The 22402-nt window shown below is 39.5% G+C and overlaps 1 long non-coding RNA gene across 1 annotated transcript in view; it reads right to left on the minus strand.

The window, feature by feature from the left end:
- LOC123612403 (uncharacterized) overlaps window positions 1-22402 on the minus strand; it is a 360854-nt gene that overhangs the window by 182126 nt on the left and 156326 nt on the right. The window contains exon 4 of the long non-coding RNA XR_012508168.1: window positions 12332-12403. This is a non-coding gene — a long non-coding RNA (uncharacterized LOC123612403). The remainder of the gene's footprint in view (window positions 1-12331; window positions 12404-22402) is intronic.

Below are 22402 nucleotides of genomic sequence, written 5' to 3' on the forward strand. Positions count from 1 at the left end.
TATGTTAACAACGCCTGGCTTGGAAAGTCCCTGTAGGATTTGTAAGAAATTAATGTTAGCTTCCTCTCAACAGAAAGCTAGGGCTTTGCAAAACACACCATATGCTTGTCACTTTGCCAATGAATCAAGATGTTTTTGCAGCCTTCTGAGTCTGAATAATTAATGGTAATGTCTAAAGATTACCTCAAGGTTCAGGGAGTAAGGATAGGGCCTTTGCAGTGTCCAAAGTTACCCAACCTCAGCCCAGTCCAATATTTCATGTGATAAATGGTCAGGCTTCATGACCAACCCCCATCCATACCCTACTCATCACCGTTGTTCCTTCCCTTTCCCTTTTCCTTCCTCCTCTTCCTACTATAATTAGATTCTCTGGGTTCAAGTAAGTGCTCTAGATTCACGTAAGTGCTACTGCCTCTTCCCAACTCTCAAATAATATACTTCTACCCAGGTTTCTTCAGCTTCCCTTAATGGATAAGAGTATGTGTCTAATCGTTTATCTGTTAACATTAGCACTGTTCTTATCAAGAGATTAATTTCCTTTCAATACACTCTCGCCAACCAATTAATTCAAACTGGTAAATCAAGCTAAATAAACCAACAGCCCCACTAATTTGGATGATTGTAGGGATTACAGATTTTGCTAAATTTTTTTTTGAAATAGGAGATACTGAGTTGTTGCTCTATAAAATAAAAAGACACCTCCATGATCATTTAAAATATTTTCTCCTAATCAGCAGAACCCTTTTTTGATTTTATGATCCTATGGGAAACAATAAACTTATACCACTTAGTACTTATTTCTGACGCATCCCTTCTCTCATTTTATCTTGTCAAAATGAAGTGCTGTTCAGCCCTCCCCTGAATGGGCCATTGTGATACTGTAATTGAATAAACAGAAAGATCTCATTTGTTGTGGAAGATGATAATAAGAGGTCATTGTAGTGGAGTACTTCCTGTATGCCAGATACTGTGCTAAGAGCTTTACAATCATGATTTCACTTGTTTCTCTAGAAAATTCATTCCTAGATGAGAAAATTAGGGCTTGAAAAAATTTCAGAATCCTTGCCCGATCATACAATTAGTAAGTGGAAGAGCTAGAGTTTTAATGAGAATGCTCTCTCATACTTCAGACTCTCTTTAGATTTACTCCCCATGCAAGGCTGAACCCAAACACGGTCCTTCCAAGGTCAAAGGCCATAGATAATGGAGTCATGAAACTCTTACTACAAATAGTAACAGCCCTGATAAAGCCTTCAGACTAGGACTCAGCTGAATCTGCCTTCCAATGGACTTATTTGTTAATTTACTTCAAATAATTTGCCAAGTCTAATGTTTACTGACAAAGGCTTTAATGTATAATCAATTCCTCTAAAAATGGGAAATGCTCGAAGTCCAGGTTATTTTATTCATTACATCACCTTTATCATTACTTATATATGTTTCATATACAGTAGATTCATATAGGAGTAGTTCATACTCCTATTTTTTGCTCTTAATTGCATGAATTTTCAGACATATTAACTGTTAATGATGAAAGTCAGCATGGTACAATAACCGAGTTCCCAGCCTATATTTTGAAATAGTGATGAAAAGAACAACGTATTGCCCATAGCAATAGTCAGTCTTTTAGGAATTCAGCAAACTTTCAGACACATTTTAGTATTAGTTCAGCATATCTGAACCCACAGTCATGTCTTACTATATGCAGAATGGTCTTGGGGCAAAGAAACACAGCATTATCCTAGCTTCAGAAGTATTGCCAGCCTCAGCCAACTCAGGCTGCAGCAGGTGGGTGAGTAGAGTGGCCCCTAGAATGAGCACGGGACTGAGTAGCCAGGAGTCCAGAATTCTGAGCCCAGTGCCCTTGACCTGCTGAGCAATGCTGATGTGGAGTCAGCTGGCATCTCTGAGCGCACATTTATTCGCCTGTAAAGACTGAATGTTAGAATACATGACTTCTGGGATCCATTGTGAGTCTAAGCTTCTAGGATTCTGGTGAGAGCAATGAAAATCATCACACTGTTGGTGTAAAAAATATTGATTCTCCACTTAAAATATAAGCAGAAAATTTATTAAAAATTTATAAATGTATAGCTGTCAAGTTTGAGTCAAAATTCTCATTATTTCCCAGTAATGGGAAAGTACAGATTTCAATACTGACCTACTCTTTTACTGAGTAGGACTACTAATTCCCAGAGGAATAGATAGATGTATAGGATCTTTATCAAAGGAAACAATGCCCTTTGACAATACTTTAGAGAAATTTTCTTTTGTGCTTCTGTTTTATTTTGAAGGAAAATAGGACAATAGGACAATAGCACATACCTTCAGAATTTGGACATTCTTCAGGACAAATGATTGTGTTTCTTGAATAAACAGTGTCATTTACAAGAGGAAAAGGGTTGACATAGATTAAAAAAACCTGAGATGAGACATACCAAATGCAATGTTTGGACCCTGTTTAGATCCAAACTGTAAGAGAACCTTTTAAAGATAATTAACCATTACATTGTTATTCATTCTTGTTAATTCTGTTAGATGTCCTAATAGCCTTGTGCTTTTTTTCCTAAGAACTTACTTATATTGGATTAGAGAATCATACTAAAATACTTATGGGTGATATGATTGTGTCCTTTGTTCATGGTCCTGCATTACCATCTTGTATATTTGTTTTTCTAGATAGCACCTCTGTGTGAATATGGTCATTTATAGATTATCTGAATGTAGATTATCCACTTTGTGTGCGGTCTGGTATAAAATTTTAACCAAAAATGGCTTTTTTTTTCACCAAGCAAGTGTGACCAAGTAATACAAGTATATTTTTATATTAGCCTAAGAAATATCACCTACTGCATCTCAAATATCAATCAAACAAACTCTAGTACCCCACAGTTTTGTGTTATCTCCCCACTACTCATCCCGACTTTCATAATATCTTGCTTAGGTTCCTTCAAAAGTAGAGCCCAGACAGAGGTATCTGTGTGACTACCTGATTGGTGTTATTCTGGGGAGCAAGAGTCAAAGACAAGGAGGAGAGAAGGAGGGAGGAAACAAGGAAGGACTGCCAATACAAGAACACATCAAAGAAGCAACCAGTAACTTGATCCTCCAAGACAAAGTAACCAGCCCCAGATTTTCAGAACCATCTATTCATGGGAAACACAAGGAAAGAACGTATGCTTTGGCTCCACTGGTCATCCCTCGTTGGTCTGAGATTGCCCCAGGAGCATTAAATACTCTGAACTTGTAGGTTGCACATGCTTAGGCACTGAGCAGTTCCATGACTACTCCCTTGATAGAGATGTGCTGGGTAGGAGGAGAGGTGGCGATTGTCAAGATGCACCTGAATGAAGTCAGCTGAGGCCCATGCAGGGAGTCTGAGAGGCTCTGAAGTAATGTGTAAGGCAGTCTGATGCACATAAGTATTGAGGGTTGACTATTACGTGGAAAAATATCAGCTTTTGGGTGTGTCAATGCAGAAACGTAGGTAATTGAGGCCTAACAAAATAAAATAAAGGATACCTTTCGTCAAGATCCCTATATTTGTAGTTAAAGTTTTAGAAGCATGAATTATCTAATATCCTCAGTTCTCAGTTTCACCTTGGGTATATGGTATCATTAATATATAATATTTTAATTACTATATTATTAACAGTGGAGAAAGTAGGTTCTAGGGGCATAATAAAAACTGAGAAGTGATTCATTATTATCATTGTTTTCAAAATGAAAGGGTAGATATTATCCAGTTAAATTTCTGGAAGTAGTTATTCCAAAATTCATTTTCATTTTTAAACTATGTTCTTGGTTAAAAAAAAGAAAGAAAAAAAAACCTTCCATTTTTCATAATGTATGACTGTTAACCAGAAAAAATATTAATTTTAAATATTACAAAAACATTAAAAATACTATGGATCATATTCACTGTATTTTATGAAGTTGAATTATTGGGGAAAGTATGTAATTTAACTGAGTCAATAGTGATTAATCACCTTCTTGGTCATTACCCATCAAGCACTTTGTATAGTTTGTATAAAGATTAAAAATATTTTTTTCCATTCCTATGGGGTCTATAATCTGGTTAGAGGGACAAACACATATGCAAAGTTCTCATGATACAAAGCTGAAAATAAGTGCTTTCACTGAGCCACCAAGATCCACGGGAGAATGAAGTTTTGCGGGGACTATGAAAGTAGCAGTAGTGGTGGTGTTGATAGCTTCACGGTCTTGGAGGATTATAGTTTTGACTAGAAGAGAATTGAGCCCTCTTTTGAAACCAACTAAATATTATCCAGACACTTAGACAGAAAGCAGGATTATTTCTCCTGGGAAATACTCGTAATTCTGCTTGATCAGTTTTATGTCACTAAATTATCTATATACTAATGGCATAATATTACAGAAGCATGCCTTCAGACTACAAAGCAGTCCTTAGCAGACACGTGAGATGATTTTCTTCCTTTCAAGCTCATTCCCAAACTAGGAGCACTCCATATGATCTTTAAAGAAATGCCAACTGATTCACTGAGAGCAGCTCCCATGCTGCTTGGTTTAATGGGAAGGGAGCATGCTCATGGGATTCCATCATAAGTGGATCTTCTGGATCCTGGGACCCTAGTCTCTAGAACAAGTTTTTTCCAAGAATGGTTCATAATTCAGTGCAGACAGTTGGGCTTCAACTCAGACCCACTGAATCAGACTTAATTCTTCAGTCAAGGCCAGGAATCTGGATGGATGGATGGATAGATAGATAAATAGATAGATGATAGATAACAAGGCATAATTGTTAGGCCCTTTCTACCTGGAAATTCATGTACTTTGGGTCTGGAAATTTTTCCTTGAATTATTTATTTGATGACATCCTCTATTTTATCCAGGTCTTTCTTTTATTCAAATGTTGGACCTCCTGGACTAATCCTCACTCTTTTCTCTCCTCTATTTTCCATTTCTTTGTCCTCTCCTCCAACTTTCTCAAGACTTCCTCAATTTTGTCTAAATTCTTCTTGTGAATTTTTCATGTCTGCCATCTTAATTTTAATTTCCAAGAGCTCCTTTTTATCTTCTATGCTCCTTTTATAATTCCCCAGTTCACTGTTTCATGAAGCACCTTCCTAGTTTTCTAGGTATATTCATGAGTTATTTTGTTGATGTTGTTGTTACTTTTTTTTCTTTGTTCTTCTCCCTGCATTATTGTCTCTGTTCTCTTCATTTATTTTTATTTCTGTCTTTAGTGTTAGAAGTTATCCTCAAATGTCTGTTGATCCTTAGCAGAACAATCACATTCAAGGTGGAGCCATAAAAACCTCATTGGAAGCTTTACATGGAGAGCTAATTAATTGGCTTATCATATAAAAGAGGTCATGATTTAAAAAAAAAAAAAAACAAAGAAAAAAATCTCCTCCAAAAATGTGCACATAGAAATAATTCTACATTCACGTTTAGGAGTTCACAGACAAAGAAGTCCTTAGTTAATGAAGTAAAATGCTTATTGCTCTTTTTACACCTCAGGGCTAGTTAAAGAACAAATACTTTTCTAGCCTTTTCTTAAACACCTTGAATAAAGGGAGCCCACCATCAGCCAGGTCAGTCATTTTTATCTCAGAACAGCTCTATTATCAAAAAGATATTCTTTGTTTGATCCAAAATATGTCTCTGTCACTTCTATCCCTTTGTCTTATATATGCTTACTGGATGCATTAAAATCCAATCAAAGGATTTTTTTCCACTTGGAGCTTTTTAGCATTATTGATATTAATCTCACATCAGTAATTTAACCTTTCTAGGCTAAGCACTATAAAACCAATACCTCTGTTTCCCTGGAAATAACTTTTAAAAAGTAGAAAACAATGTTATCCCCCACTCAGTCTTTTAAGGAAAATCCTGGATTACTGGGTGCTTAGATTTGTATTCTGCTGAGATACAGCAATGCCAACTGAAGTGGTTGGAAAGCACAGATTCTTTCATATTGGGAAGATTTAACTGCTGGGAGTTGGTGGCAGGTCAAGACTAGATCTGGTTAAGCTGGGAGCCAGAGAAGAGCCTGTATCAGCTATACTTCGGGAGTTTTAACAGAGATAGTTATCCAGACTGGTTAGAATTTTATCTTCAGTTCTCCAGTGACACCAGGAAGCTCCTTAGCTTTTGACATTTTACAGTAGCTTAATATAAGGCTTTATTTCCCATCTACCCTACAGTAGAGGGTTAAACAGAGCAAGCCTGTTCTTTCACAGTTGCTCCACACAAATCCTGGAGTATAGTTGTTATGCAGCAAGTGGCCAAGAAGCTTGGTAAATCTTTCACAGACAACAAAAGCCATTTGTTCCTCCTACATACAGTCAAAGAGGAGCTAATGACAAACATTCACCAATACATGGGGGTGTGTTGCTTTGGCAGAGACAGCCAACTTTCAAAATACCATTCTTTAAGCTACCATCTTGTTCCCTTAAAACCCAGTCCCTGCACAGCTCACCCTCAGGGTGGAATCAAGACTCCATTAAGCTTTCCATCTCACATTTCCCCTCTTAGCTTTAATATCACAAAGGTGGATGAACTTCCAGTCTCTAACCTGGCTCCACCCTAGCACCTGGCTCTCTTGCCTTTGAGTGAGGACCAGCCAAGAATGAACTCAGCTGGATAGAGTGTGCAGGGAGGGTGGGAGCCAGGAAGCCAGGGGCAGAACAAACCCTCCCTCCCGAGGTGATAGGCTCCACAGCTGTCCCGGCCTCAGAACCCTGCAGGGCCAGTCAGGAGGCTGGCTATGCCCTGACGACTCCTCTCCACTCCTGGCATAGGGTCTTTTTGTTGTTATCCCTCCTCCTTCTCTCCTGATTCTCACTCCAGTGTTTGTTTTCCTTGCAGCCAAAGATAAACTCCAGGCATTCAGAAGGCTACTCTAAACATCTGAATAGAGCACTGCCTGAGGGCAAGGAGCACTTTGTCTTAGAAATTGCTCTCCTATTTGTTTTTAACTTCTTAGCTCATTCTAGGCAATGCATGGCACATGGATTCAAAGAATCTTGGGATCAAAAAGTATCATGAAATGCATTGAGGCTAACCACATTTCATCCTTGAATCTCATATTCACATCATTCTATATCTATCTTCCCCCAATTGACACCAAATTTACTATTGCCCTAAGAAGTGCCCATATTTGCAGACAGTGCTATTAGAATTCTCTTCTTCTACTTCATTTAGTGAAGGCAAGACATTTGAAAAGAAAAAACTCAAATTTGTGATTGTGTATACTGTGGACTGGAACTCTTCATTTCTGGTGTTTCTGTTCAAATTAAGAAATCACACAGTTTAGGAAGTCTTTCTTCAACTTATGGCATTATTAAAAAAAACTAGAAAGACACTGGAATCTACCCCTTTAGAGGACCAGGTCTGAAAACCAAATGCTAAGGGATATTACTGTGTTTTAGATTTGTGCTCCTTTAGGCAGAGTCCAGCAGACACGATGAGAGACAAGAAGGTTATTTATTGCTTTCCGGGGAGGTCAGTCGATCTAGCAAACACCATATTCCACTCCAGCTCAGCAAAGAGCCTTGTGTGTTCAGTGGCTTATTAAATGCAAAATGTGTACGATCTTTACTGAATAATAAATAGAAGCAAACAACTCCTGAAGCTGACTAGGAAGAGACCAGAGACAGTGAACATGGGACACAGGCTAAATACAAAATGTGCTGCAAAGCCAGAGACGGCTGTAGGTTGTCCAAACCTGGGGCTCCACACAAAGGTGACCTCTGGACAAGTCGAGCAAAGGGGCTCAGAGGGACACAGCAGAGTGTACTTGGAAGTCAAACACACTTGCAAGATAACAATGAACATAATTTGTTATTGTCTGCAAGTAATTGGATCTCTACTACGCTGAGAATGAATGTAGACCAGGAACAGTCTCTGCTGCCCCGGCGTTCAGCATGCCAATTAGAAGGGGCAGGAGCAGCATCAGAAGGTGCCACTAGGCTTTATGAATGTTTCCCTGTCTCTGGGCAGACACTGGTGGGCCCTGATGAGGGCATAATGGATGGCAACTAAGTTTCATGCTCTCCTCAGCACAGGAGGTGATGCCCACAAAGCCAAGGACCAGCAACACATGGGGGTTGGAGAATGGACATTTTCCTTCTGTTCTTAAACCATTCAGTGAACAGCTGGGTACCGAGAAAATGAGCAGGTGATTCCAGATTTACGAAGCTGCATCCTGGCCTCCTAGGCAGAGCCTTTGAGAACAGAAGGTAGGAGGCTGACAGAGATAGGTAGATGTGGGCATCTGAACCCAAAACACTAGCTCTGATTGCATATGGACCCTGAACCAGCTGCTGGCAAGGGCTGCTGCAGTGCCAGGAAACTGTCCCTCTCTCAGCGTGGAGAAGCCAGGTAAAGACCACCATTTGTTGAAGATTTCTGTTGAATAAATTAATTCTTGAGAATGTAATTTAAAATTTCTGCTGGCAATATTTCTATATTTGGGATTTACTTCTATAAGCTTCTAGAATTTTCCGGTGGATACTGTTGTCATTCATTGATAACAAATTCATTTCCACTGGTGGTAAGGTCTCCAACCCATGCCCCACCATTCCCTTCCTGCATAAATAAGAATAAAGATGGGAAGAATTAAAGGTAGGAGATGTGCAAAAATTGTCACACAGAGAAAACAACATCTCATTAATTTTCTAACAACTCCAGTACTTGCAAAGGAGTGTGGAACATTTCATTAGCCAGTATAAGCATTACTGGTCACAGATATTTGCTGCCCCTCCCTGAGAGGATTATATTTTCCTACCCATTGATATTAAACTTGGGCATATGACTGCTTTCCAAAATGAAATGAAAGCAGAAATGATGTGTTATGTGTCACTTTTATGCAAAAGATTAAGAGCCCATGCAAGATCTGCCTCTTTTCTCTCTGCAAGGAGATTGTTCTGAACAGAAACTGCTCCTTCGCTATGTGTCCCTGGAATGGAGATGATGTGGAGCACAGATGGATCTGATCTGGAATGGACCCGTAACGTGAATGAGAAAGAAACTTTTGTTATTATAACCCACAGAAATTTGAGGGTCTTTTGTTCTAGTAGTATTACCTGGCCTATACCAAGTAATACAAAGCACCCTTAAAGGATATATATCGATTTTGTTCTTGAAATATAATATGTGTATATTAATTTAAAAGATTGATGAGAACCATAGCAAAATAACTGATTATTTCCTGGGTTGGAGATTAAGATTTTTTTCTACTTTATGCTTTTCTATGATTCCTAAATGGTCTTTAGCTAACAAATATTATATTTCTTATTAAGAAAAACAACAATATTATGTTCTTTAAAAGGCAAGATACCTAGAATGAAAGTTCTGAGTCTCACCACTCACCATTAAGTATGGGACTTTGGCTGACAAGTGTAGCATCTTTAAATGTATCCCTAAGATCTGCATCATTAACCCCAGCTGGTCTCCTGTACCCCTTCATCCTTGCTTCCCCTCACCCCACAGTCTTGCACATATTCTTCCAAGTCGAGACTTGACTGCAGTGTCTCGAAGTTCCATCTGCAATGTGGTGGTACACAAAGCTAACACTCACTTAGCACAGGAGAACTTCCATCCTTCTTGGGAGCTCTGTGAGCATGTCCTTCTCTTGTTCCTTATTTGTGAGCATCAGAAGCAAGGGATGTTTTTTTCTAAGGTCTACTCCTTCATTATCAAATGCAAAAAAAAAAGTCTATCTGTGGATATGAGAATACAGGAAATGCCTCCTTCCTAGAGATTTATCAGGAAATTAATAGTGTATCCTAGAATTAAAACACCTTGGAACCCCTACTTGAAAAGACCAAGAATGAGGCCAGGACCTTCTAATTGTGGTCGGTATTCTGATTCACCCCGATTCCACTTAAAAATCCCTAAAAATTGTGCTAATTTTGTTATTAAATTCCTTCATGACTCAGTCAGGATAAGAAACACTATGTGCAATAATAAACAATCCAAATTCCTTGCTAACTTGTCACTATCACAGTAACCTTGGTAACATTCTCACTTATATTATAGGATGATGTGTGTCAAGAGGCTCTCCTGGGTGGCTTTTCTTAAAGCAATGACCCCAAAACCAGGTTCCTTTTATCTTGAGATACCTTTTTTTTTTTTTAACAGCAGCAGTATGGTTGTCATAAGAGAGGAAAAGAGTGAGTAATCATACAGGGACTTTTATGCAATACCTGGAAGTGATGTACATCATTTAAGCCCAAGCCCACATTCCATTGTTTAGAAAACAATTAGATGCACCAACCAAACTGAAGAGGAAACTGGGAAATGGAATCTTCTCTGTGCTTAAGAAAAAATAAGATTGATAAGAATACAGCAGGTCCCTGACTCTGTTTTATGTTCTAGTCATCAAATACCCATTTCATTCTTTCTCCAACACATAGAACTCACTCACTTCTCCCAAGAGGGACAATTCAAAGTTCTATCCACTCACGGAAGCCAAAGCTTGAGTCTTGGATCTTTGGGAGAAGTGCAGACTTCTCCATCAGGTCCAAATGAGACTCTTCCTGACCTGATAACCTGTGAACTGAAAAGAAAAGCTACCTCCCCCCAACACACGCCCCAACGACAGGAAATACATCAGGGACGGCCTCAATAAACTCTCCCATTTGGAAGAGCAAGAAGGGAAGTTCCATGTCATTCACAGAACTGTAAGAATTCTGAAGTCCTACTGAGCAAATGCTCTGAAGGACCCCCAACCCTGAAGTGGTGACAGTCCCTCACGATGCTGGGTTCTGTTCTCTGGAGGCAACTCCTCTGCCTGTTGTTCTCCAGGGCCTCTGGCTCTACCCACAGAGACTCCTCTTGGTTTGATATTCTCCTTGGCTCTGTCTGAGGATGGCCTCATGGGAATTAAACATTTGAAGCCATCTCCTTCCAGCTTCAGGTATCAATTTTCTTGCCACCCACCTATATCCCCCCATGCCACTTCCCTTGAAGAACTCAATTTTTGGAACTACCAGGCTTCAATCCAGAAAACAACAACTGCTCTTGACATTCTGAGCAGGAAACTGTTTAATACAGGGAATTAGAGGCCATGCAGCTATTGGAAGATCAAGAGGCAGGAAGACCACTTTCAGGAAATCCAGAAATGCAGGGTGGGAAGCCACCATCACCAGTCATAGCTTCTGTAGCAAAAACATAGTTGATTCTCAGAAAGACCTGCAATGCAGCTGGAGGTCACTGCCAATGATCTCAGCTGCCTGTAGCACAGAAGTGGATTATTCTTAGGAAGATGTTCTAGGGTAAGCCATCAGCAAAATCCTGCATCAGGTGTCTGTTCATGCTTATACATGGATAAAAGCTCCTTTCCTTCTGCCTTCCAAACATTCAGATAGTGCCTCCTTTGGTGGAATCTAACAAAAACTCTTCTGACAATGATGTCTAGGAAATGTAGTTTCCTTGTTTTATCACTCTGCAGTTCAGAGAAGACTATTTAGAAGTGTGGCAATCATATTGAAAACCGAAAATAGTATGTTGCATACTGAAGTTCCCATAAATTATTAAAAGTCATTGCCATTTTGACCATTATCCTTTTTCCGCCCCCTGTGTCAGCCTGGTAGGTGGCTTTGACACTGAATATGAGCACAAAACAAATCATTTGAGGACAATACTGTGAAAAAAATAAAGATTCCTTCAGGGTCTAAAATTTTGTGTCTCTGACCCAGGAACCTCAAATAAACCTGACCACTGATAAACATTATTGTCAAGTGGGAAAACAAAATGATGGGGAGTGAGCACAGTGAGGTCCAGCTGGGAGTCTGCTACCAGCATCCTACCTGAAAGAAAGTTATGTGCCTTCTTAGGCACCATTTTGTTCTCATCTGGAATAAAGGGATTAGACAGATAAGTGGTTTCTAGACTTTCGTATTGCTTTGGGGCCCTTCTTCAGATGAAATATTATAAGAAGTTCCAAACTGAAATAGATAACAAAGGAGATACTTGTTTGTAGCATGATGGAGACCTGGAGCCCAGTATTCCCTGTGGCAGCTCCACATAACCACTTAGGCTTCAGGGGGCACAGTCTTTAAAACTCCTAGATAAGACTATCTGTAAAATATCCTATCTGCTTCTAAAGTCATATGTCATCACTTTCCAAGCCTTGATTGTTGCAGGTAATGCCAAATGTTCATTTAAAAATACATGTTCAGCAAGCTCTAAGACTAATTTGTATTTATAGGCATACTCAATATAAAATGGGTGATTTTATTACAGACTCCTGCCTATTAAAGTGAGCAGGTTCAATATTTTGAAAGCATTCTGTTTGTGACCCCAAACTCAGATTCCAAATGCTGTATGACTTACTTACAGATTTGATGTGTCGTCATTCAAATGATATTCTGATAGCTGGAATAATGCCACAGGAGAATGCCCATAAGCCCTGTAAAAGAAAAGTGAACAGGTGCTGCTTAGGGGACAGCAATTAGACTTAACCAGAACCTGCTGACATTGTCATAAAACCAAGATTATTTCCAAGGCAGCATGGGCAAGGGGGAGAGAAGAATTCCATAGCATTCACCAGAACTTCTCAGATATATTAAGTGGAAGACCAGCCATGGTTAGGGTCCACTTGGAGTAATTTAAAATATAGTAAATGCAAGAAAACAGAGGGAATAGAAATGTATGATTAGTAGAGCTTTTTTGACAATTCTTTTTGACCATTTTCAATTGAGCTTTCATGTCTTTTTGTTCCCTACACAATAACCTTATTTATTAGAGCCACTGCAAAGGCCAGATCACTAAGTCTGCCACAGAGAGCTAAAGTAGAAGTAGCCCATTGCAGCAACATCAGGGAGCCCAGGAAGGTCTATGTTTTATTATTGTCTTAGTCTTTTTGGGATATTATAACAAAAATACCAAAGACCAGATGGCTTATAAACAGTAGAAATTTATTTCTCAGAGTTATGGAGGCTGGGAAGTCCAAGATCAAAGTGCCAGAAGATTTGGTGTCTGGTGAGAGCCTGCTTCCTGCTTCCTAGATAGCCATCTTTTTGCTGTGTCCTCACATGGAAGAAGTGACAAGGGAGTTTTCTGGGGTCTCTTTTATAAGGGCACTAATACCATTCATGAGGGCTCCCCCCTCATGACCTAAACACTTCCCAGAAAACCCACCTTCAAATACCAACACTTTAAGGGTTAGGTTTCAACACAGGAATTCTGGGGTGGCACAAACATTCAATCTACAGCAGAGCCATGTCCTGAGGACCATGAGTTTCTAGCAGCTGTGATATGTCCCCCTGAAGCTTCAGAGCCTGGGATAACCATACACTTGGCCCCTCAATCTCTCTCATTTCTTTCTGAGGTGAACATGTGGTCACAGATCTGCAAAGCACCACAAGCAGTGTGGCTCTTTTGTATAACCGTGATTCTAAATGTGCCTCTCTAGATCCTCTACTTCCTCAAAGATCAGCTCAAACCACATTTCTTTTTTGATTCTGTCCCTGACCACCAAAACCATGCTGCCTTCTCTCTTACCTTACTGCCTCTGTGACTTAGTTAGAAGTTGTTAAGGGTTGACCCTCTCTAGGTGTAGATCCTCTCCTCTCAGCAGAAGAAAATGAAAAGCTCACAGACTTTGATGTCATAGCATATCAGGATTTGACTCTAGGCTCTGCCCCTTTCTAACTTATGACCCTCATGTCACCACAAGCCTTGCTTTTCTCATGTGTAAAAGGGAGATGATGATTCCAACACCTCCCACGAAGTATTAGCATAATGCTTCACATATAGTAGCTACTCAGTAAACACAAGTTACCTTCTTACCTTCCCCCTTTCCCTGACAAATTCCATGTGTTTGTATCCAGGACACTTTTTACCCTGTAGACAGTTGTTAATTCTTTGTTGTTGACAATGATTCTGAGAACAGGGTATCTAAAGCAGAGATGAGGAAGACTTGTGGTAATAGAGGATAAATATACTAGTCTTTATCTTTTTCATCCTCCTTTGAGATCTTTACAATGGAAGACCCATGAGCTTCCTCTGGTAGGATTCTTGGTTGAATAATCATGGAAGCTGTTGCAGATGTCATGTATTTTTCAAGGCCCCTGTGTGAGCTGGCCTACATTTAAGGGGAATCGGTAAACTGACCATTATCAGTGAACACAAACCACAAGTGAATGCAGGTTTTTTATTTTTGGTTATTTACAATACTAATTCAAATTTCCAAGTCTCTGCTCTTTTTCTATTATGTTGGTGAAATATAGCAATGAGGTATTTTTTTTTTAATATGACCAAGTAACACCTTGATGAAATAAAAGCATGACTCAGAATTTCCATCACTTCAAACTTCTTTTCCTTTCGGAATAAAACTACCAATCCAGGATCCTACAGTCCCATAAATGCCTAGAGACATCTCTGAGCAAAGTAATTCAATTATCAAATAAGGCTGGAAAAAGTAATTTTTGTTCACAGGTTTCTTCTGATAGGATTCCTGACTGAGCAGTCATAGAAGCCACATCTTTTTAAGACCTCTCAGACTTGGTCTACATTTAACTTACGGAATTCTGAGTATTCATGTTTAATTTAGTTTTATACAGAGTTGGTTTTGTTGTTTATTGTTTTGTTCATTTGGGGTTGTTCCAGAAGATCTGTTAACACATGCAGACATTGGGTGTCCACTGGAACACAAAGAGAAGTTGATCTGGCCCAAACCCCTCATTTTAGAGGCGAAGTCACTGAGACTCAGAGATGTTGTCTACCTAGAAACAGAAAATCTGAGTTCCAGATCCTAGTGCTCTTCCTTGTCTCCCACAATCTCCTTGTGACTAGATGCAGATCTCATCAGAGTTTCCTCCTTTCCTTTGTTACTTTTCTGTTGTATCATTCTCTTTGTACATGTGCATGCACACACACACCACAGAACAGAGGAATGCCTTCTTGAGGCTCTCTCACCCTTATGTGGAAAGTAATGTAGGCATTCACCCCACAGAACTGGAAACAGACAATAACATGTGAGGGGTGCTGTAAAGGCAATATGATCAGAGGACAGCATGCCTGATTCCACTCAGGAACTGGTTGTGATAATTCACTCCTTCATTCATTTATCCCACAAAGCTTTCCTGAATGTCTGCTGTGCCAAACTATGCTAGGTGCTGTGGATACACAAATCAGTGAGACCCAATCTCTGCCTTCAAGCTGCTTACATTCTAGTGAAACAGGCCTGCAATAGATGAATGTAATGAAATTATGAAGCTACTGTGAGAGAAGCTTACTTTCTACCTGGGACATAGGAAATCAGAGAAAAGTGTTTCAGGCAATAATATTTTGAGCAACTCCAAAGAGTCATATGTTGACTGTTTCCCAAAGCACTTGAAAATCATGTCTTAAGAGCTGGAAGTGTCTCAAGTTTCAATTGTTCAAGTTAATCAGAGTAGCAGCACAGATAATACAAAGTAGGGGCTAAGAAAAAGCCGGTTGTCTGCTTTAGCATGTATCATATGAATGACCACCTCCTCCTCCTCTCAGCTCCCCCCCACCAGCCCTCTCCCCGCTGCCCAGCAAGAACAGCTTGCCTTGCTAATTGTGTTTTCTTAAAGCAAATGCTAACATTGGTTTATATCCCTTGAGCACGCACCAGCTGGATAGTAGGAAGAAGCCAGTTCAGCACTAAAAACTGACCGCAGATAATTTAGAGGGCAGACAAGGCACAAGCAGATAGATAACAGAGTGGAATATATCATTATTTATAACCAGCGAGAAGCTGTCCCTGCCCACCTTGCAGCACCATCTCCCATCTCTGCTGAGGTTGTAGTCCTGTTACAAGTCTTAATAGAGCCTTTTTATGAATACATCAGTAGGAGCATAAACAAGGTCACGTGAAATTTAGAGGACGTTAATGAGACCTACGTAAATTCAGACAGCCTGGAATGCTGTTATTAGATCATTTTCAAGTGAATAAAACCTGAAATTTGCTTTTCACTTTGCAAATCATGTCACCAGCAACTGCCCACTGTAAGCGCTCTCCAAAGCCCATAAAGCAATGGGCCTATAAAGGATGTTTCAACGGACTAGCTGAATCAAATTAAACTGCTGTTTACTTTTGCCATACAAGCTCTGACAAATAAAATGGAAGATGCTGTTGCCATTTCATTGACTAAAACAAATCTTTGTGGGAGAAAAAGAGGAGAAAGAAACTAAAATGTCAGCGGCTGACACTGTCATTCCTTGCCACTCAGTAAATAAACATAACATCTATTAGTTGTCATGGAAACCTTCCACCTCATTCCAAGCATCAAAGCTCAACAATAAAGACACCCTGATATTTGCGGCTGGGCACAAACAACTCTTTTGGCATTTCTCATGAGCTCACCAGCACAAAAGCCATTTTCCCTGTTTGTTTTCTTTCTTAGGCACGAATGCATTTGCTTTAGAAAAAGAGACATGTATCTTAGAAACCTATCAAAAATATTTGAATACAGCTACCTTGCCAACCTTGGCTTCCTCTACTACCTCCCCTTTTAAATTTTGCCTGAGAAGAATTTAAATGGCATGTTTAGTCATTACACTTTGTGCTTCCTGTATCCGATGCTGCATTAAAGGGATTGATTTAAATCATTTACAGTAACCGTGTAGCAGGGAGGGTCCACTTTTCAGCACCAAATGCTCTTGGATCCGTAATAAGCAGTCACAAATACAGACAACAAATGATTGTGCTTGTATTTGTGTCTTCTTATGTAAAGAATTATTCCTTAGTAGAGACTCACTGCATACTTTCAGTATTCAACAAGAAAGCAGCTCAGATATGCAAGCAGAGATGAAGGATGCTTGACCCTCCAACTTCCAGGTAACCAGTCTCAGAAGTGTTGGCTAAAAAAAATCCAAGAATGTTCCCATTATAATTTTTTTTAAATCATGGAATTTATAACCCCTCACAAGCAGGAATGGACCAAGTGTAAAGGTTACAGCTGAGAGCTACTAAAACTTTAGGGGCAACCATTGTTAATAATGATCAGCTAGAAGCAGAACACAGCTCAGCCTTCAGAGCATCACTCAAACATGCAGAATTTCTAAAGCCCTAGAGCCTTTGACAAGCTAGGCATAAATCAGGGTGGATTTAATCCTGATTCTCTGGCATTTTGCAAGCTATAAATCCCACACATTCCTAAAACCACATTGTCCTATAATCAGAGCCGAGGGCCAGAGTGGGTTCCAACTGCAGCTCAAGTAGAACTGGGATGAGGACACCTGCTTCCCTCCAGGCTTTCAAACAATTCTTTCTGAAGGACAGTTAAAGATTTTTTTTAAAGCCTTCTGAAGTGAGGCCAAGGGGGGATTACATTTATCCCAACACACTACCAGACTTTTCGCATCTTTGGATGTAACCATCTCTGGATTTTTCTAGAAGATCCTATTATTGCATGTCTATATATGCAAAATGGTTTGGAGAGTCAGAGGAAAGGAAGAAATTGAAAAGGGGAAACCAAATGGTCCATAAATGAATGAAGTCGATTCATAGTTTCTCACAGTGGGTTCCAGGACCACTTGTATTGGGAATTCAGATTCACCTGCCATGCTGAGGTTCAGATTCTCCAGCCCAACTAAGACATACTGAATCAAAATTCTCAGGCAGTTTGGCAGATGTCACCAGGTGATCCTTTTCGTTTGGAGAACCATTCACTAAAACTTAATCTCAAAAAGTGGAGCCTAGGAATCTGCATTTTTAACCACGGGGCCAGGCACAAGCATGAACCCATGTTTGCTCTGTTAAATTGAATGTATCTATCATCTGTTATATTTGTTTCTCCAACAGAAGGTCATTGTCCACACCCTCATTCTTCCATTTGTTTTTATTATTTTCAAATACTCTTCCTCCACACTGCCACGTTCTCTCTCCCTCTGAGGAGCTAGTTTGAAGAGGCTTTTTACCTCTTCGGAACTTTGGAGGGCTTCCGCTCATCTTGAAGGCAGTGATGTCCCAGGAGCACAGAGTTGGGGAGAAGACCTCTGTGACCTTGACTAAGTCCTTCCACTTCTCTGAGCACTCTGAGCAGTCTCCTCATAGTTTGAGTTCCTCAGGCTCCGGCATACTGCCACTTGGTAAACTTTCGAGATTCTCTAACACTGTCTAGTAAAAAGCGAGGAAGGAGAAGGAGGAGAAGAGGAAAAGAGAAAAGGCTGTAAATATTTTTGGCCAGTTAACATTCTTTTCCAGCAGTTGGGGAAAATAGAATTTACTGTAATACTTTTTATTTTATAGCGCCTTTTCTCCCTAAAGCTCCAAAGAGTCTTTACAGTGAATACCCGCAGTGGGCTTGCTGTGGGCAATGTGATTCCAGAGGAGCCTGCAGTGTGGGAAAGGTCAGGGGAGGAGGCTATCCCAAGTAAGTGTTGTTGAACTGTTGAGGGACTGACTTATATCCACTTCTTTTCTCCTGAATAACTGGTCTACACATATTTGTGTAATTCCTTGCCTCGTTGTCCATTTTACAGATGCTGTGGAAAGGGAATTGAAAAGCTTTACATCCCGTTTTGTTTTCACTCTGTAGTTCTAAATTCCAAAAAGAATAGAAATAGGACAAGAAATGGAGACCTGGGAGGACATTTGCACGACAGCAGCAAAGGACAGGAATAAAGCAGGTGGCACACGTAGTGGCAGGTAATAGGGGTGTGTCGACAGTGAGGCCAGCCCAGCCAGGATTCATCATACAGTGCTCCCGACTCCTCCTGCCCCCATTGATTGCCTCTACCATGCAGACCTCCAGGGTGTCTTAGAGATTTCTCTCTGGTCTGCCAAAGAGCAGGGGAACTCCTGTTTCCTCTCAGTCCTGGGAAGGCAGTGCTTGATATTTCCCAAAGGAGTTTTTCTAGTAACCTAAGGAATAACAAAACCAATTTTCTATAAACACATAGCAACATGAAAGATCCTTATGTCTAGGTCTGCTCAGCTGACTTTAACTCACTTCTAACCAAGTTGGGTTTTCCTGGCACAGATCCTGGAGAATTAGGCCCAGAATCTTCTCCTCAGCCTCTCCTGCCTGAACTGGATGCTAAACAAACATGCTCCATCTCTCAGCCAGAAATCAAGTTGGCCACTTCCAGACATGACAGGGATCCTAATGCTTTCCTGAACATATTTCCCATGCTTTCCTGGAGGGAGTTGTGGATGGAAGAGGGCTTTGGAGACAAGAGGCCAAGGTGCAAGTTCCCAGTTGTCACTGACAGTCTGTGTGACCTTGCACAAGCTACTTACCTCTTACCTATCTCTGAGTTTCCATTTCCTCCTATTAAAATGAGGTAACAGTGCTGACTTCTGAACTGCTGACAAAATAAAAAGAAGTGCAAACACCTAGGACAGCCTTTCTCCTTAATCACAAGATGCAAGTCCCCAGACCCACCTACCATCCTGGTTCCTCAGCATGTATTTGTGCTCCATCCTCTCCCCCCTGGGAGTCCTGCTCTGATTCATGGCTTTAACATGAAGAACGCATTCAGGATGAATGGAAGAAAGAGCAGTGCAGAGTCAGGTATCTAGCGAAAAGGCAGTAAGTTAAAATGAGAAGAAATGGGGACCTAAACTAGATGATAGCACTGAAAATGCAGAGTGAATGTGGAAAGTTTGATGAAGGCAGGATCTAACTGGATGGGCACAAGGAAAGCAAGAGAAGGGAGGATCAGTCATGGCAGGGAGGGAAGAGCAAAGCATTTGGAACCAAGAGACCTGGATTTGAGGTTTCTATTCCATCACTTGCTAATTTTATAAACTCTGGGAAGCCATTTTTCCTGAGTCTCATTGTCCTTTGTAAAACAAGGCTGGAAATACCTACAAATTAAGTGAGATAATGTATTAAGTGCCTGAAACATGATGGAATGGACCATTGTTCAATAATGGTCACTTTAATACTTGTTATCACCTTGAAGTCATAAATCTTTCTTGTGCCTCAGTTTCTTCATTTGTAAAGAGTGGGCCGAGGTGAACTGTATAGGCCCTTCCAGTGCTAGTGTGTTTTGTATGTATTAGGAAGTGATGAGTTTGGTCTGTACATGTCGGGTGCAGGCTGGTATTCCCCTGGAAAGTTTCCTGGTCAAGCTACTAGTACAAATCAAGGCCTCTAGAGAAGTTCTCAAAGCGTCACTACAGCCCCTAGAGGGTATTGTGGAAATTTGTGGGCATTTTTTGGTTGTCAGAATGATGGGAAGGCATTACTGGCATTGGAGAACAGGAACCACATGTCATGATGTATGCAGTGTGTGCAGTACAAACACAGCAAGGAATTGGCCTGTGTAATTTTCACATGTCCCCCGAGAAATCCATAGGACATTGGTTCTCAAAGTATGTCCCAGGAGACCCTTTCAAGGATGGTCAAAGTCAAAACCATTTTCACAGTAATACCATCATATTACTTGACTGTTTTAATGAGTTGACATTTGCAATGACGAGACAAAGAGAAATGGTGGGGAAAAATGTTGGTGCCTCAGGAAGTAGCACCAAATTGTGCCATACTGGTGGCCACTGCATTCTTTATTACCATGCACTCGCAGTTAAACAAACAAAAACAACAAAACCCTCCATTTTCACTTAAGGCTGTCCTTGATGAAGCAATAAAATGTACTAACTTCATTAAATCTCAACCCTTGAGTACCCACCTTTTTAATATTCTGACAAAAGGCTACATACCAAAATACAGATTTGCTTGAGTTGCAAGCTGAATTAATCATGTTTTTCAAGGAACATTATTTTTACTTGAAGAAACAACAAGCAGACAAACTATGATTATTCAGATGGGCATCTTGCAGGGCATTTTCTCAAAAGTGAACCCTTTTTTTATTTCCAAGAAAACAACTAAAGAGTATATTTTGCCAATGATAAAATTTAAGAATTCAATCAAGACTTAGAAAGACAAATGAATTTACATATAAAACGAAACAGACTCACAGACATAGAAAACAAACTTACGGTTACCAGGGGGTTAGGGGTGGAAAGGGATAAATTGGGAGTTCAAGACTTGCAGATCTGACTGGTATATATAAAATATATAAACAAGTTTGTACTATATAGCACAGGGAACTATATTTGACATCGTGTAGTAGCTTATGGGGAAAAAGAATTATTAAAATGAATATATGTATGTTCGCGTATGACTGAAGCATTGTGCTATACACCAGAAATTGACACAACAGTGTAAACTGAGTATACTTCAATTAAAGAAAAAAAAAAGAATTAGAAGGAAAATTTGCACTTACCACCATGAAGCATGACAGTCTCCCAACACTTAAAGATCTTTCTGATGAGATTAATGGCAATGTTAATAAATGTGATATATTGATTTTTTATCATGAAATATGTCAACATTTGGAAGATCTGTATAATTCAGTAAGCCAGTACTTTACAGATAACCAATGTATGATGTTACAAAATCATACATGGTAAAATTTCCATTCAAAGAGCAAGATAGACCAATGGATTTTAATGTAACAGAGACAGAGTACAAGATATTCACTGATATGATTTCAGATTCTACACTGCAACTAGCCTTTAAGAAACTATCATCTGTTGAGTTTTGCATCTTATCAAAGAAGAATATCTACAATTACCTGCAAAGACTATTATAACACTCCTACCTTTTCCAACAACATATCTGTGTAAGACTGTATTTACCTCAAACACTTTAAGCAAAATACTATATCACAGCAGATTGAATACAGAAGCAGATATGAGAATCTAGTTTGTCTTGGACTAAGTCAGACATCACAGAGATTCGCAGCTACTCTTCTTACCAAATTGTCTTTTGTTTTGGAAGATATAATTCTTTTAATAAAAATGTTATTTGTGTTAACATGTAATGAGATTATTGTTATTTTTAAATAGACGATAAATAAGTATTAAAATTTCTCACTTTTAATTTCTAATACCATAAATATCAACAGATACAACCCACATGAACAAATGTTTTTGGGGACCTCAATAACTTTAAGAGTATAAAGGGGTTGTGAGACCAAAATTTTGAAAACCACTGCTGTAGGAAAAAATTCAATTTTCTAAGCCTAGAATCTAACTCTGTTTTATATATAAATGTAAAGTACTTTTGTATCTCCTAACATATATCAACTTCATACACTACAACTACCATGTGAGTCAGTGGTAGATTGCATGTTGCTTAGTTTAAAACTTGACCAAGAACTGTTGACCATTTCACATAGTCACACTACCAATGGCAACACTAGGCATGATATTAGAGTTGTCAATACAGAATACTTACATTTCCTGGCTTTGTAGTTGTGTCATCTCTGAGATATTTTGGTAAGGTGAGAGCATCTGGCACTTCACTTTGTCTTCTTTTATAGTTGTGCCCCACGATTTATATACCAAAATACACATTGTGTTACTACTTTTCTTTCTTTTTTTAAATAATACAATTAAAGCATTTTCTTTTTTTAATTATGT

The sequence above is a fragment of the Camelus bactrianus genome, chromosome 7 (assembly GCF_048773025.1).
Source record: "Camelus bactrianus isolate YW-2024 breed Bactrian camel chromosome 7, ASM4877302v1, whole genome shotgun sequence".
NCBI lineage: Eukaryota > Metazoa > Chordata > Mammalia > Artiodactyla > Camelidae > Camelus > Camelus bactrianus.